Raw genomic sequence first — 15901 nt, 5'->3', positions numbered from 1 at the left:
GAGTTTTCCTGTCCATTCTACCATTCCCTCATATGTGGAAACCATTATCCAGAGTTCTTTGCGTCAAAGGATGAACGCAATCTTAATGAGGCTTTAAGCATAATTGGTCAAATGTTTCAGTTTTTCATTTATCTCCCCCCATGTAGTTTCTTAGTACTTGGTTTCTTAGTTTGGCATTCCACATGTGCTGTTGGAAATGTGTGGCATGAGTCTTTGAGCCAGCCTCCCCTGGGGTGACGTGAATGTCCCGCAGTTGCTGACAGGCGCCGAAGTCACTTGGCTGCTGCTGCTGTTCCCAGTTAATAATTCCCAAAGGCAACTGCTTATGCTACTTGGCACTCCAGCTGTGGGACGTGACAGGAGCCATCTCTGTCATGGTAGAGACTCCCCAAATGTCTCTCATTTCTCCCTCTTCATTTTGGACGAGTAGGTAGAAGCTGGACCCTGTGAAACTGCCCCATTCCCTCACTGTCCTAAGAAGAACAGATGTGGGAACAAATTCAGGATTTACAACTAATCATATCATAGCCCAGAGGTTCTGAATCCAGAACCCCCTTCTGATCAACAGAAGGGTCTAGATAAGTGCCAGGATCCAGAACGAATCAGTTCTTGAGAGCCTCACCATCCATTCATCACGTCGTCATCACTTGCTGGCCTTTCCAGCCACGAGCCTGTCCGTGTCAAGCCAGTCCGTATGCAGAGGACAGACACAGAAGCACCGCCACTTTTCAGAAGTCTTCCCACAGCTTTCGGATTCAAATGGCTGAATTGACACCTGCTTGGGTCTAAATCTGCACACCTTCCAATGAGCTGTATGGGTATTCTCGTAAGACCGAACCCCCAGTGATTACAGGGCCAAAGACAATATGTGTCTTCCTATGGTGGGAGCCCATAGGTCTGAACAGTGCACTGGCAATGGCTGATTGTGCTGTGTGGACCACCATCAAATGGAATCCAGTGCCCTGGGATCAGCCTCGAGCTCAGTGGGCTGAACCCCATCGAGGTCCAGCTGCACAGATAAGCATGGATGACTGGGGCACCAGCGGTCTCAGCCTGACTTTGCTGTTCCCAGGCCCCCTTCGACTTTCTCCCCTGGCACGTTTTTGTATTTTATTTGAAAAACATGTATAGCCACAAACGTCAGGCCATCTGTTTTCCTGTGGGAAAAATAATCTTTTTAAAAACGTGAACGCTGTAATGTACATATTTTTCAAATAAAAATCAATTTCCCGGGGCACCTGGGTGGCTCAGTCGGTTAAGCATCTGACTTTGGCTCATGTCATGATCTCATGGTTCATGAGTTTGAGCCCCGAGTCGAACTTAGCACTGACAGTGCAGAGCCTGCTTCAGATTCTGTCTCTGTCTCTGACCCTTACCCACCCCCCCCCCCCCGCAGTATCTCCCTCTCTTTCTCTCAAAAATAAATAAACATTAAAAAAAAATCATTTTCCCTTCCTTGCTACCTTTGCCCTGTTTGTAGTTTGGAATTGCAGGAAGAAATAAGGAACAGAAGGTTTTCCCCCAATTTTTCCCCCTGGTTTTATGTGTATACGCACCGTATGTTATTTAATCCTCGACACTGCAGCAGGTACTGTTTTTATCCCCATTTTACCTAAGGTGAAACTGAGGCAAAGAGAAGTTGGGGAAGGTCCCACAGAGGAGTGCAGAGCCAGGGTTTGAACCTGGCCTCCCGACCTTTTGTGCATTATTTCCTTAGTAATATCTGCTGCTCAGTATACCTTCTTATTACTGATCAAGTCCCACTGTCTTCACGTTTGTTGAAAGTTACATTCTTAAGTAACTTCTAGAATTTTTTTGTTTACGTACCTGGAAGGATGCTTCACTGCACCGAATATTTTGGACGGTAGAGCTAGGATGGCTCTGTTCTTTTGCGGGAAAGCTATCTGTGTGCCTCCCACTTGCTCAGTGTTTTGGATCCTTGGGGATACAGTAGTAGTGGCTGGCTTCCCCCAAGTGGAGCCTGTGCCGGTGCAGGAAGAGACCAGTGTTCAGTAGGCCCGCTGCTAAGTGCCCTGAAGAAGGAAGAGGGCTTTGCTGCCTTGAGGGGGGCCAGGGAAGGCCTCTGATAAGGTGGCATCAACAGGGACCAGAGCAGAGCGAGCTTGGGAGAGGTCTTACCCCTTAACTTGGCACTGTAATGTTACAGATCAGGCAAGTTAAGGGCTAGATAAGCTGTAACCTGTCCCTTAAGAATTCGTCTGTGTCCCCTCTGCTCTTCCTGGGAAAGCCACCTTGCGTCTTTCTTCAAAGGCAGCATTCGTCCCGTATGAAATACATCTTCGTCTGTCCTTTATGGACCAGGATGTATTGTAATAGTTCGAACCTGTGCACCTCTAGTCACTGTTTTTTTTAATTTTTTTTTTTTAACGTTTATTTATTTTTGAGACAGAGACAGAGCATGAACGGGGGAGGGTCAAAGAGGGAGACACAGAATCTGAAACAGGCTCCAGGCTCTGAGCCATCAGCACAGAGCCTGACGCGGGGCTCGAACTCACGAACCGCGAGATCATGACCTGAGCCGAAGTTGGACGCTTCACCGACTGAGCCACCCAGGCGCCCCTCTAGTCACTGTTTTGAAAACACTTTCATTTTCCTTCTTTGAAAATGTAGTATTTACAACAAAAGTGATTTCGGATTTTTTTTTTTTTCCTTTTTCCTGCCTTCTTGAGACTTTTGTCTGCTCCTAAGTTAGGCAGTCCTTGTACCTGGTGTCTTTCTGGAACCTTTGAAATGGCCACCTGCATCTAGCCAGCAGCATTAGTTCTCTCTACGCTTAATGTCTCAATGAAGTTTGACGGTTAATTTACAACCTGAAGTAATTTTCCTTAGTTTGTTGAGATTAATAATCCAAGATTTGAGTTTATTTCCCCACGGTTCTGTGTGAAGAAAAGGGAATTCGTGTCTGATTCGGGAGCTGTTAACTGTCACAAAAATAAGGAAGTAACTACGAACCTGGTTGTGTTTTTGACAGTAAGACCTAAAGATTGTCTATATCTTTCTAACTAAAGGAGGCAGTTATTTAAAATACATGAAATCGGTCTTGCTCACAGCACTTAAATCATTGCTGTGCCTTAACCGTGGCAGGGAATCAGTAGAAGGAAACTTTTATAATGAGCGCTATTTCCTTTTTTTGTTCTGGCTATGAGGAAGTTAAGAACCACATTTTAAGCCCAGTCATGGTAACTGTGGTAACCCTTACTGTTAGTAGATTTGCTTGATCCCTTTTTTACCCTCGGCCCTGATTCTCTGTGCATGTTATCACATCCAGTTTTGTGGCAAATCTCTTCTAGTCTTTTCCTTAAGGTCTACAGAAGTAAGTTTGCCAGTATAAGATAACTCGCTTATTTTGAGTAACAGAGACGGAGGCATAGAGTGAGAAAGAGATTTCTGTATCGTCTCCCCCGGCCCTGGCCACTGGGGCATCGCCTGGAGACTGCTTGCCTCTTTTGCATCTTTCAGAAAGTCTTCTGGTTTAAGAGTTGCTTTTTATAGCATGAGCCCTATGAGGATGACAGCTCTGCTATTTGCAGACTTGTGAAAATTTCTCAAATAGATCTATTGTTCTTAAGAATTACATTTACCTTTTGAACGGTCTGTACCCCAGTAGACCAGTGTTCTGCTTTGGGTCATGAGGGGTCGTCGCTCTCTGGATGAGGACAAAGGATAATGGGGCCTGGGTTTTAGAACCTACCCTGCATGAAACATGCCTACAGGAACGGCAGAGCACTTTGGGTGTACGGACTTTTCAAGAAGTTCTACGGCGCGTAGACACGGCCTGGCGTCACTGGACTCCCTAAACACTTGGCTGACTGACCGGCCTCTGAAGCTTCCCCTTTTCACAATATGGTGTTTCAAAGAGGCCATTTTATCTTTTTTGTTCGGGCCTGTTATCTTGCAGATAGAATAAAGACAAAATTCATTGAAGTAGCAGAATTTGAATACTTCTCACTTCGGGGTTAATGCTTTCTGACATTTTCATTCTCTTATCTTTTTTATTTTTGCCTTTTATCGAAACATGACGTCTATGTAGAAAAATGTATCACAGCTGTTTTCACAAACTGAACCATCTGCGTAACCGGAGGGGGTCCCCAGTACATAGCTGATATCTGTGTTTAAGCTTTGCTAATGAAGTCTCCTCCCCCGTTCCTCCAGTTTGGTTTGGAGGTAATTTGGTATGGCTTTATGTCTGATTCAGGAACCAGCACGGTGAGATTTGCTCTGACTCGGGTGCCGGCGCCCTTTACGTAGACACTCAGAAATCCTGGGTCAGACGGTCCGCCTCTTCGATGCGAAAGGCCAGTTGAGTTCGCTCGCAGTGGAGTGTTCAAAGTGACCCTGTTCCCTTTTCACTAATGGTTTCACAGCATTGCTTTCCCAATGGATTTGATGGTATTTGACATCACGTATAGGTTTATGGACAGAGTCTTCAGCTCTTAAAAGTATGTGCCACCTTGAGCATCTGATGCGTGTGTAATCCATGTTACGACCCTAGGCTAAGTGAATAGCCTTTGTGGCTACAGCGCCCCCCCACCCCCCACCTGGTTCTGCTCTTGGGTCAGTGCTACATGATTTACTTCCTTCCCTCTTTTTCCATTTTGTGCAGCTGACCAGCTCCTTTTTTTTTCTTTTTTAAGGTTTTATACATTCTTTACACCTGTTAATACTTTTGTTAACGTTAATACAGCTTTGATCAGATTATGGTCATGCTTTGTTATAAAACTGCGAAAGATGGCTTTTGCAGATCTTTGTTCTGGTGGATTAATTATACGTTGGCTTTATAATCTCGTTCCCAGTGGGCAGCCTCTATTTGCAAGTTGTTTTATGATAACTTACACATCTTAGGTACTGATGAATGTGATTTTGTTAGAATAAAAGAAGCATATGAATTCCGAGGAGAACTCTTCCTATTACTTTTCGTGTTATCACATTCTAAAAGAAATTTACCATTTGGGACCATCAACCAAGGTGATGTGCAACGTCCTCAACGGTGGTTGTCTTACAAATGCAGAAATTGATCAAAGCAACAGACAGTATAACTGATGCTGCGTATCAGCCCCTTGGCCTTCAGGTCGCGCCTCCAGCCACAGTAATTATTTCTGCTCTTCCCAGGTCACCCTACACCTAGGACTAGAATTGCCAGTAAGTATCTGGCGTCTGACTCCCACGTTCCAGCCCATCGGTGGGAAAGGCCCCGTCATCCTGGTTTCCAGGTGAACTTGGCCCACTGTTCTAACTAGGGCGCGGTGGTAAGTGCAGCCCAGCAGCTGTTGAATCCCTTATAAAACGTCTTCCTTCAGGGATCGGCTCTGAGCGTGCTGCTTGCAAACTTTCAGGCCCTTTCACCTGCCGACATGACTGTATGACAAATACGTGGTACTTCCAATGCCCCCCGCCCACCCCCCACCCCCCGCCACCCCCCAGTCTCCTCTCCTCCCTAGGAGGTAATTTGATTGAGGAAGATGAAATCAGCAGAGAACTTCCGTGCTTCCCACCATCACAGCTGCAGCGTGCCTGCAGCCCTAGGATAGCTTCTGCCTTTGGTCCTGGCGCTGTGCGGAGCTGTGGGAGCCTCTGCGGAGCGGGGCACGCTCCCTGTGCGGGAGCGCTCATTCCCTCTTGTCTTCCGTCAGCATACAGATGGCTCTGAGAGCTCCTGTCTGGAAAACACAAGAAACCAGGACAGGACTACCTGCCCCTCCATCCACCTCTTGTGTCTCTCTCTCTGCTTCCTTTACAGCAGAATTCCTCAGAGGAGATGCTTCTGTGCACTGTCTCCCCATCTCCCATCCTTTGCCGAAGCTACTGCAGTTGGCCCCTCGTGTCTTTACCGAAACCGCTCTTCTTAAAATCAGTGGTCTGTGGGGTTTGGGAGGACAGGAAGGAAGCCTGAGGGCATTGCTAGGACCCAGCAGGGGCAGAATGAGTGGTGACAAGCGGACCGTGCACCTCTGTTGATGTGGTGTCCTGGAGCACAGATGCGGGCGATTTCTTCGTCTTGTGACTTAAACACGCGCGTTAACACTGACCTCGTTTCCCCACGTGTGTGATCCGCCTAAGGCGTGTCCTCCCTGCCTCAGAGGAGGGAGAACCAGTGGACAGAGTGTTGCGAGGGCATTTCGAAAGCTGTCAAGTTCTGCGAAGACCAAAATAATCTTAAGAAGGAAGAAGAAATTAACAGAAAAAAATGGCAATTTCCGAGATATGTATATAGTGGACCCTTAGGGGGTTAGGGGCACCAACCAATTCCCCCCTGCCCCCCACACCATCAAAAGTCCATGTGCCACTTCCGACTCCCCCAAAACTTAACTGCTAATAGCCTACTGTTGACCGGAAGCCTTACTAATAACAAGCAGTCGAGGAACACATATTTTGTATATGTATTACATTCTGTATTCTTAGACTAAAATAAGCTAGAGAGAAGGAACCGTGGTTACGAAAATCATGAAGAGAAAATACGTTTACAGCAGTATCTATGTTTATTTTAAAAAATCTGCATGTAAGTGGACCCACGCAGTTCAATCCCGTGTGGTTCAAGGGCCCGCCCTACCAACCTGTGACAACCATTTCCTGTGAACTGTGGGTATCACGTCTATTCCTCGTAATAGGCCTGTGAGGGTATGTGGGGGTAGTCGTTCCTGTTCTATAAATGAGGAAACTGAGGCTACGAGATACAGAAGGACTTGTGCCAAGTCAACCAGTTAGGCGTCTGAGCCGGGTCAGTCCGGCTCCACAGCCCACACTCTGAACGACTCTCCGACTTTGCCTCCACACTAATTACTCTTTCTCTGACTTCAGATTGAATCAAATTTCACTATCAGAGCTGGTTCTTCGAAAGTACTGGTGAAGTTTAGACAGTTACCTCGCAAGGCTGGTCAAGGAAAATGAGAAGAAACAAATACTTGACTTCAGGAATAAGGGAGTATAATGAAGAATGAAAATCATTATAATAACTCTGTGTGTAGTTTTATGGCAAGGCTGCAGAACAATTCAAAAAAAGTAATTCTGTTTTTCTTTCCATGTTTTAGAGAGAGGGTACGTATGCGAGCAGGGGAGAGGGGCAGAGGGAGAAAGAGAGAAACTTAAGTCAGCTCCGTACTCAGCACAGAGTCCGATGTGGGGCTCGATCCCACGACCCTGGCTGGGATCATGACCTGAGTGAAAATCGAGTTAGGCGCTCAGCCGACTGAGCCACCCAGGCGGCCCTCAAAGAAATGACTCTAGATAGTTCTTTAGAAAAAGGTCATCGATTTGCCCTCCTTTTAAATATCTCGTCCCCACCAGGGTCAGCTCTTTTCTTATTACATTTAAGCTTCCTGAGCTGGCAGAGATCCTACCTACACCCCCTGTTTACTCATCCATCTTAAGTTAATGGTCATCACATTCATATCTGTAGCTCTTGCCTTTCTCTGGAATTGGCCCTTGACTGCCCGCTAGAACCACTTTTCCTCTCAAACTTGCCATTTCAGTTAATGGCACTTCCCCTCTTGTTGCTACACAAAATGGAAAGCCATGCCTTTGTCCTCTTCCCATGCCTACTTTTTCTCAAAGCCCTGGCTTTTTTTTTTTTTTTTTTTTTAACCTCATATATCTCTTTGGAGTCTGACCCTCCCTTTTCAACCCGGTGGCCTCTATGTTTGCACTTTTTCCCTGTTTTAGCTGGCCATGGCCTCCTTGCTAGTCCTTCCGGCTCTTCTCTCTCTCTCCTCACACAAACTTCCGTGATCTTTCTTCTGCTGGAACCTTCCGTTGCTTCTTGGTATTGAAGAAAGATGGGAATAAATGAACTGGATACTAAGCTTGAGCAACAAGCAAACGATTGGGAAATTGGAAGCTTGTCTAGAACAAAGCCAGAATAAATGAATTCGAAACAGAGCAACAACGGTATTGATAAATCGATCCAAGAGTTGTTTTTTTCTTTTTTTTCAAAAAAGAAGAAAATAGATAAACCTGATAAGGCTAACACATAAATAGGTGAGCAAATGCAAACGTACCTTAGGAATGAGGGGCTGTGTGGACAGTGGTAGAGGCCATTAGAATGAAGAGACAAATGTGAAGAAATTCCTGCTAATAAGGTCAAAAATATGAAGCAATAAATAAATGTCCAGGAAGATGATCTGGAAGAAAAAGATGAGATTCTGTAATGTGTTTTGAGAATATTTCTATAGTAATTAATTTTTTTAAATGTTTATTTATTTTTGAGAGAGAGAGAGAGAGAGAGAGAGAGCGTGGGGGAGGGGTAGAGAGAGAGGGAGACAGAATCCGAAGCAGGCTGCAAGCCCTGGGCTGTCAGCACAGAGCCTGATGCGGGGCTTGAACTCACCAACTATGAGATAATGACCTGAACTGAAGTCAGACACTTAATTGACTGAGCCACCCAGGCGCCCCACGTAGTAATTATCTTTAAATTTTACTTGCATTATCTGAGCAAGGAGGAAAACAGAGACTTTTCCTAATTGTATGAAAACCTATTCCATCTAAACATAGATTGTTGGGTTGTTATTGTTAGACAATTAAAGCCATATCGAACAAAACAGTTTTATTTATTTTTTTTTTTAATTTTTTTTTTTTAATGTTTTTTATTTATTTTTGGGACAGACAGAGACAGAGCATGAACGGGGGAGGGGCAGAGAGAGAGGGAGACACAGAATCGGAAACAGGCTCCAGGCTCCGAGCCATCAGCCCAGAGCCCGACGCGGGGCTCGAACTCACGGACCGCGAGATCGTGACCTGGCTGAAGTCGGACGCTTAACCGACTGCGCCACCCAGGCACCCCAGAACAAAACAGTTTTAGATCAAAGAAGAAATTTAACCTGTTCCCAGAGAAATCTAGGTACAACTGTAATAAGCTGTTTTTCTCTTACAGACCTTCTCAAATCAGCGAAAAACATTGATGACAGAACTTAATATAGTGGCAAGTATGGGTAGAAAACTATAGCACAGTTATAAAAATCCTAAGTAAAATATTAATAAGTTGAAACCAGAAATTAAAGTAATGATGTGCCTTGACCAATTAGAATTTATTTTAGAAGTGCAAAGGTGGTTCAACTTAAAAAAAAAAAAAATTGAATTAATCACCTTAGCAAGTCATGGAGAAAAATCATATGATTACCTTAAAGAAATTCCAAAAGCACTTGATAAAGTTCAGCCAGGTTTCCTGATTTAAAAATTTTTGGTAAAATAAAGAGTAGGAAGGGACACCTGGGTGGCTCATTTGGTTAAACTCATGATCTCACGGTTTGTGAGTTGGAGCCCTGTGTCAGGCTCTGTGCTGACAGCTCAGAGCCTGGAGCCTGTTTCAGATTCTGTGACTCCCTCTCTCTCTGCCCCTCCCCTGCTCATGCTCTCTCTCTCTCTCTCTCTCTCTCTCTCTCTCTCTCTGAAAGTAAATTTTTCTCTCTGAAAAATTAAAAAAAAATTTTTTTTTTTTAACGTTTATTTATTTTTGAGACAGAGCATGAACGGGGGAGGGTCAGAGAGAGGGAGACACAGAATCTGAAGCAGGCTCCGGGCTCTGAGCTGTCAGCACAGAGCCCGACGCGGGGCTCGAACTCACGGACCGCGAGATCGTGACCTGAGTCGAAGTCCGCCGCTTAACCGACATAGCCACCCAGGCGCCCCCCCAAAAAAAATTTTTTTTAAAGAATTGCTAAAACTGTACATTAACGAGCAGAGGAGTACTTTACAAAATTTAATCTATTCAAGTGTTTTATTGGCCTATGTGAAATTTTACAATTTTTCTATAGAATTTATACATTCAAATTTGTTGTGATCGAAAAGAAAATTGGTGGATGGCCATTGCTTACGTGTTTGTTGCACATCTGCCTTGTTCTATTCACTGCTCCGTGGTCCGCAAAACCAGAAATGACCCCCGTCCTTGTCTGCGAATACTATAGTTCAGGGAGGGAAACCAACAGTAAGCGAAATCACACGGACATGTGAAATCACGGCAGCTTAAAGACCCTACGAACTAGAGCAGACCATGAGATCATGACCTGAGCCGAAGTTGGACACCAAACTGACTGAGCCGCTCAGGTCCCCCTACGGTCTTCACAATTCTAATAAAAATCACAAGAGGGACTTTTTGGTTTTGGATCCTTAATGACAAGTTTATTTGAAGGAAGAATGTTGATCCAAATAGCCAAGAAACTTTTGGGAAAAAAAAATTGATGAGGCTTTCCTTTACGTTAAAATGTGTGCATCTATTTTAAGGATACATTATGAAACTATTGAAGTCAATAAGCAGATCATTAGAAGGAGTTAGTCTAGAAACAACAAAATACAGGTTTATCGTAGAGCATTGAAATCCTAAAGATATTAAATTAAAAAATGATATATAATCGGGGCGCCTGAGTGGCTCAGTCGGTTAAGCGTCCGACTTCAGCTCAGGTCACGATCTCGAGGTCCGTGAGTCCGAGCCCTGCGTTGGGCTCTGGGCTGATGGCTCAGAGCCTGGAGCCTGCTTCCAATTCTGCGTCTCCCTCTCTCTCTGCCCCTCCCCCGTTCATGCTCTGTCTCTCTCTCTCTCAAAAATAAATAAACGTTAAAAAAAAAATTTTTAAAAATGATATATAATCTCACTAAGTTTAAATTTAAATAGTTTGCAGAAGAAAGTTTAATCAAATGGGGAAGTGTTTATATTATATTGTTACGTTAAAAGGGCAGTTACAAAACAGTGTATCTCCTCACAACCTAATGGTAACAATAGCAAACATCCTCTGTCTCCTTCTTTGTGCCAGAAACTGTACCAAATACTTTACTTATATCTCCTTGTTTATTTTTTTAAAGTTTATTTACTGATTTTGAGAGAGAGAGAGAGAGAGAGAGAGAGAGAGAGAGAGAGAGAGGGAAAGAGAGAATCCAGGCAGGCTCTGTGCTGTCAGCAAAGAGCCTGACGTGGGGCTGGATCCCATGAACCGGGAGATCCTGACATGAGCCGAAATCAACAGATGGACACTTAACTCACTGAGCCACCCAGGTGCCCCTATAATCTTGTTTAAATCAACCACTCCTGTGAAGTAGATACCATCAGCGACCCTGTTTTACAAATGAAGAAACCGAAGATTGATGAGGCCGCTAGATCAGTGGCCAAGAGCTAGTAAGTAGTTGCAGAGAACGGGAATTCAAACCGAGTCTGTCTGATTTCAAGAATTGTCCCTCTTAATTACAGTAATTAACGCCAAGATTTTCACAGTGGATCTCAATGTATGGTAGTATTCTAAATGACTTTTTTTTGGTTTTGTGATTTTTTTTCTATTTTCTAGAATGAACATGGAAGTCCTACTGTAATATTTTAAACATCAGTGCCCGTATAGATTGAATAGTCATCTGTGAGAGCTATTTTAGTTGGATATAACTTATCTCAAAGCTTCCTTTAAGACCCCGGTGACTATAATGTATCGTAAAGGCGGTGTTCAAAATCGTTCTGAGAGAACTGGAAAATAGATAGACATTCGCTTCTGTACCTTAGGCCGGAATAGATAAAATGACTTAAAAATTAGCAGAGGAAACACATGATTTACAAAAGAAGAGATACAAATGGGCAGTAAACCAAAAGTTTGGTCTCCCTAGTGCTATTGTCAGATTAGGAAGAGATGAAAAGAACAGAATACTCTGAGCAGAGTGAAATAGACCATCTTCTACACTGTTGGGTGGGAATGAAATTATTATTACATCCTGGGAGGGAAACGGGGCAGCATATGTGAAAGGTCTTAAAGTTAGTTACACCCTTTGCCTCGGCAATTGTATTGGTTAGAATTTAATTGCCAGATTGGGTGAATTTAAAAAATACGGGTCAAGCATACTTGTAAAATACTATTTATCAGAAGGGGGAGAGGACAGCCTAATTACCCAAAGATGGTTAGGTTTCACAGAAGGGAATGAGTGCATCCACTTACAATTATACCAATGCATGTTTATTGAAACCTCAGTGAATCCCACCAAGTGGAGGGATTGTTAGAACAGAATGAGGCCACGTATATGCAATGCTTACTGCAGCACTTTGCATATGGCAAGGCCTCAAACGTTAGCTTTAAGAAGAAATAGGTTAGAAATTAATGTTATTTCCAACAACCATTACTGCCTCCTCACTCTGGTGAGACTAAAGCCTTTCTCTTGGCTCCAAGACTCCCCAGTCTGACCACTCACATTCCAACCTTCCATCTTTTATTTTCCAACACCGGCTCCCTCTAGCCAGGGTCGCCTGCTTACTGCTCCTTTGCATTTTCTTACCTTTATACTTCTGTGTACACCACTCATCCCACTCGGAATACCCATTCTCTCTGTTCCCCAGTCTGAACCCACCCATCCTCTTATTATTTACTTAATTTTTTACATTTATATCCAAGTCAGCACATAGTGCAATAATGATGCAGGAGTGGAATCCAGTGATCTACCGCCTGCGTATAACACCCAGTGCTCATCCCAGCACGTGTCCTCCTAATGCCCCTTGCCCATTTAGCCCATCCCTCCAACCTTCTCTCCTCCAGCAACCCTCAGTGCTCTGTATTTGAGTCTCTTCTGTTTTGTCCCCCTCCCTGTTTTTATATTATTTTTGCTTCCCTTCCCTTATGTTCATCTGTTTTGTATCTTAAATTCTACATATGAGTGAGGTCATATGATACTTGTCTTTCTCTGACTAATTTCACTTAGCATAACACACTCCATCCACAATGTTGCAAATGGCAAGATTTCATTCTTTTTGATTGCTGAGTAATATTCCATTGTATGTATATACCACTTCTTCTTTATCCATTCATCTTTCAACGGACATTTGGGCTCTTTCCTTCCTTTGAGTATTGTCAACAGCACTGCTATGAACATTGGGGTGCATGTGCCCCATCAAAACAGCATATCTGTATCCTTTGGATAAATACCTAGCACTGCAATTGCTGGGCCATAAGATAATTCTATTTTTAATTTTTTGAGGAACCTCCATACTGTTTTCCAGACTGGCTGCACCAGCTTGCATTCCCACCAGCAGTGCAAAAGGATTCCTTTTTCTCTGCATCCTCACCAACATCTGTTGTTGCCTGAGTTGTTAATTTTAGATATTCTGACAAGTGTGAGGTAGTATCTCACTGTGGCTTTGATTTATATTTGCCTGATGATGAGTGATGTTGAGCATTTTTTTATGCATCTGTTAGCCATCTGGATGTCTTTGGAGAAGTGTCGATTCATGTCTTTTGCCCATTTCTTCACTGGATTATTTGTTTTTTCGGTGTTGAGTTTGATAAGTTCTTTATAGATTTAGGATACTAACCCTTTATCAGGTATGTAATTTGCAAATATCTTTTCCCATTCCGTCAGTTGCCTTTTAGTTTTGCTGATTGTTTCCTTTGCTGTGCAGAAGCTATTTATCTTGATGAGGTCACGATAGTTCATTTTTGCTTTTGTTTCCCTTGCCTCCAGAGACATGTTGAGTAAGAAGTTGCTGTGGCCAAGGTCAAAGAGGTTGTTGCCTGCTTTCTCCTCTAGGATTTTGACGGCTTCCTGTCTTATGCTTAGGTTTTTCATCCATTTTGAGTTTATTTTTGTGTAGGGTGTAAGAAAGTGGTCCAGGTTCATTCTTCTGCATGTCTCTGTCCAGTTTTCCCAACAGCATTCGCTGAAGAGAATGTCTTTATTCCATTGGTTATTATTTCCTGCTTTGTCAAAGATTAGCTGGACTTACGTTTGTGGGTCCATTTCTGGGTTCTCTATTCTGTTCCATTGATCTAAGTGTCTGTTTTTGTGCCAGTACCATACTGTCTTGATGATTACAGCTTTGTAATACATCTTGAAGTCCGGAATAGTGATGCCTCCAGCTTTGGTTTTCTTTTTCAGGATTGCTTTTGTTATTTGATGTCTTTTCTGGTTCCATACAAATTTTGGGATTGTTTGTACTAGCTCTGTGAAGAATGCTGCTGTTATTTTGATAGGGATTGCATTGAATATGTAGATTGCTTTGAGTAGTATCGACATTTTAGCAATATTTTTTCCTCCAATCCATGAGCATGGAATATTTTTCCATTTTTTGGTGCCTTCTTCAGTTTCTTTTATAAGCTTTTTATAGTTTTCAGTGTATAGATTTTTCACGTCTTAGGTTTATTCCTAGGTATTTAATGGGTTTTGGTGCAATTGTAAATGTGATTGATACCTTGATTTCTCCTTTTGTTGCTTCATTATTGGTGTATAGAAATGCAACCAATTTCTGTGCATTGATTTTATATCCTGCGACTTTGCTGAATTCATGCATCTGTTCTAGTAGTTTTTTGGTGGAATCTTTTGGGTTTTCCATGGAGTATCATGTTGTCTGTGAAGAGTGAAAGTTTGATTTCCTCCTTGCTGATTTAGATGCCTTTTATTTCTTTGTGTTGTCTGATTGTTGAGGCTAGAACTTCCAATACTGTGTTGAATAACACAGTGAGAGTGGACATCCCTGTCGTGTTCTTGACCTTAGGGGAAAAGCGCTCAGTTTTTCCCCATTGAGGATGATATTAGCAGAACCCACCCATCCATTTAAACTCTGCTTGGGCCTTGTGAAATTTAACCTTCCAGCTTCAGAAATCACTCACCATCCAGAGCTTCTTTGGTATATTAGCTCTAGTCTCCAGCTGTTAAGACAGACACAAATGAGAATTTATCTCTGTCGGTTCACATGGTCGCTTGAACACAATTTGATGCTCTTTAGTGACTGCTGAATTACAGTATAGGTTTAAAAATAATTGTTGAGGCAAAATTCACATAACATAAAATTAAATGTTTTCCTATGAACAGCTCTGTGGCATTGAGTACAGTCACAATGTTGTGCAGCCACCCCAAAACCTTTCCATCACTCCAAAGTAAGCCCCTCACCCCTCAGCAGTTTCTTCCTCTTTCCTCCTTCAGCCATGGATGTGCATTCTGTCTCTATGGATTTACCTTTTCTGGTTATTTCGTATCAGTGAGCTCACACAATATGTGACTTTTTTGTCTGGCTTCTTTCACTTAGTTTTTGTTTTGGAGGTTCTTACTCATTACATGTTGGAGGTTCTTTCATGTTGTTATATGAACATGTAAAATATTTCATTCTTTTTTAAAAAATTTATCTTTAATATTTGAATGTTTCCAAATATAGGCTAGCATTTTAGATGTAGCTGAGAGTGAAAAGTCTCCAAATTTTGAAATGGTTAAAGTATAAATGTAGATTTATTATTTGAAGAGTAAAGTGTACTAATTAATGGTGATTGTAGTACTTTATTCTGTTTTAAGGCTGAATAGTGTTCCACTGTATGTATATACCACAGTTTGTCCATTGTTTGTTGATGGACATTTGGGCTATTTCTACCATTTGGTTATTGTTAAATATTGCTTCTGTGAAGATGCATGTTCACATACTTGTTTGAGTTCCTGTTTTTAGTTCTTTTGGGTATATTCCTAGGGATGGAATAGTAGGACCATATGGTAATTCTATGTTCAACTTTTGGATGAACCAGTAAACTATCTTCCACAGTGGCCACACCATTTTACACAGCAATCTACAAGGGCTCTAATTTTTCTACATCCTTGCCAACACTTGTTTGCCTCGACAATAAAAAAAAAAAAGCCGTTATTGTGGCAAACCTCATTGTGGTTTGATTTACATCCCTAATCAATAATGATGTAGAGCATCTTTCCATGTATTCAGTGGCCATTTGTGTATCTTCTTTGGAGAATTGCCTATTCCAGTCCTTTGCCCATTTTTTAATTGGGTTGTCTTTTTGTTGTTGAAATCAGGACTTATTTATATATTCTGGATTTATATATTCTGGATATATATCCTGGTACATATCTTTTAACATTAGATCTCCCTGGCTCGACTTTGTTCTCCCTTTTGTAATATTTTTTAACCTATGGTAAACGCTGCCAGGTAGGAGATGTCTGA

At 42.6% G+C, this 15901-nt stretch overlaps 1 protein-coding gene across 7 annotated transcripts in view; it reads left to right on the top strand.

Annotated features, from left to right (window-relative positions):
* Positions 1-15901, top strand: part of TTC13 (tetratricopeptide repeat domain 13) — an 83436-nt gene that overhangs the window by 2236 nt on the left and 65299 nt on the right. The gene's annotated exons all lie outside the window — the stretch shown is intronic.

This window comes from Neofelis nebulosa, chromosome 13 (genome assembly GCF_028018385.1).
Source record: "Neofelis nebulosa isolate mNeoNeb1 chromosome 13, mNeoNeb1.pri, whole genome shotgun sequence".
Classification (NCBI taxonomy): domain Eukaryota; kingdom Metazoa; phylum Chordata; class Mammalia; order Carnivora; family Felidae; genus Neofelis; species Neofelis nebulosa.
The sequence above is the reverse complement of the archived record's forward strand: the minus strand, read 5'-3'. Positions and strand labels throughout refer to the sequence as shown.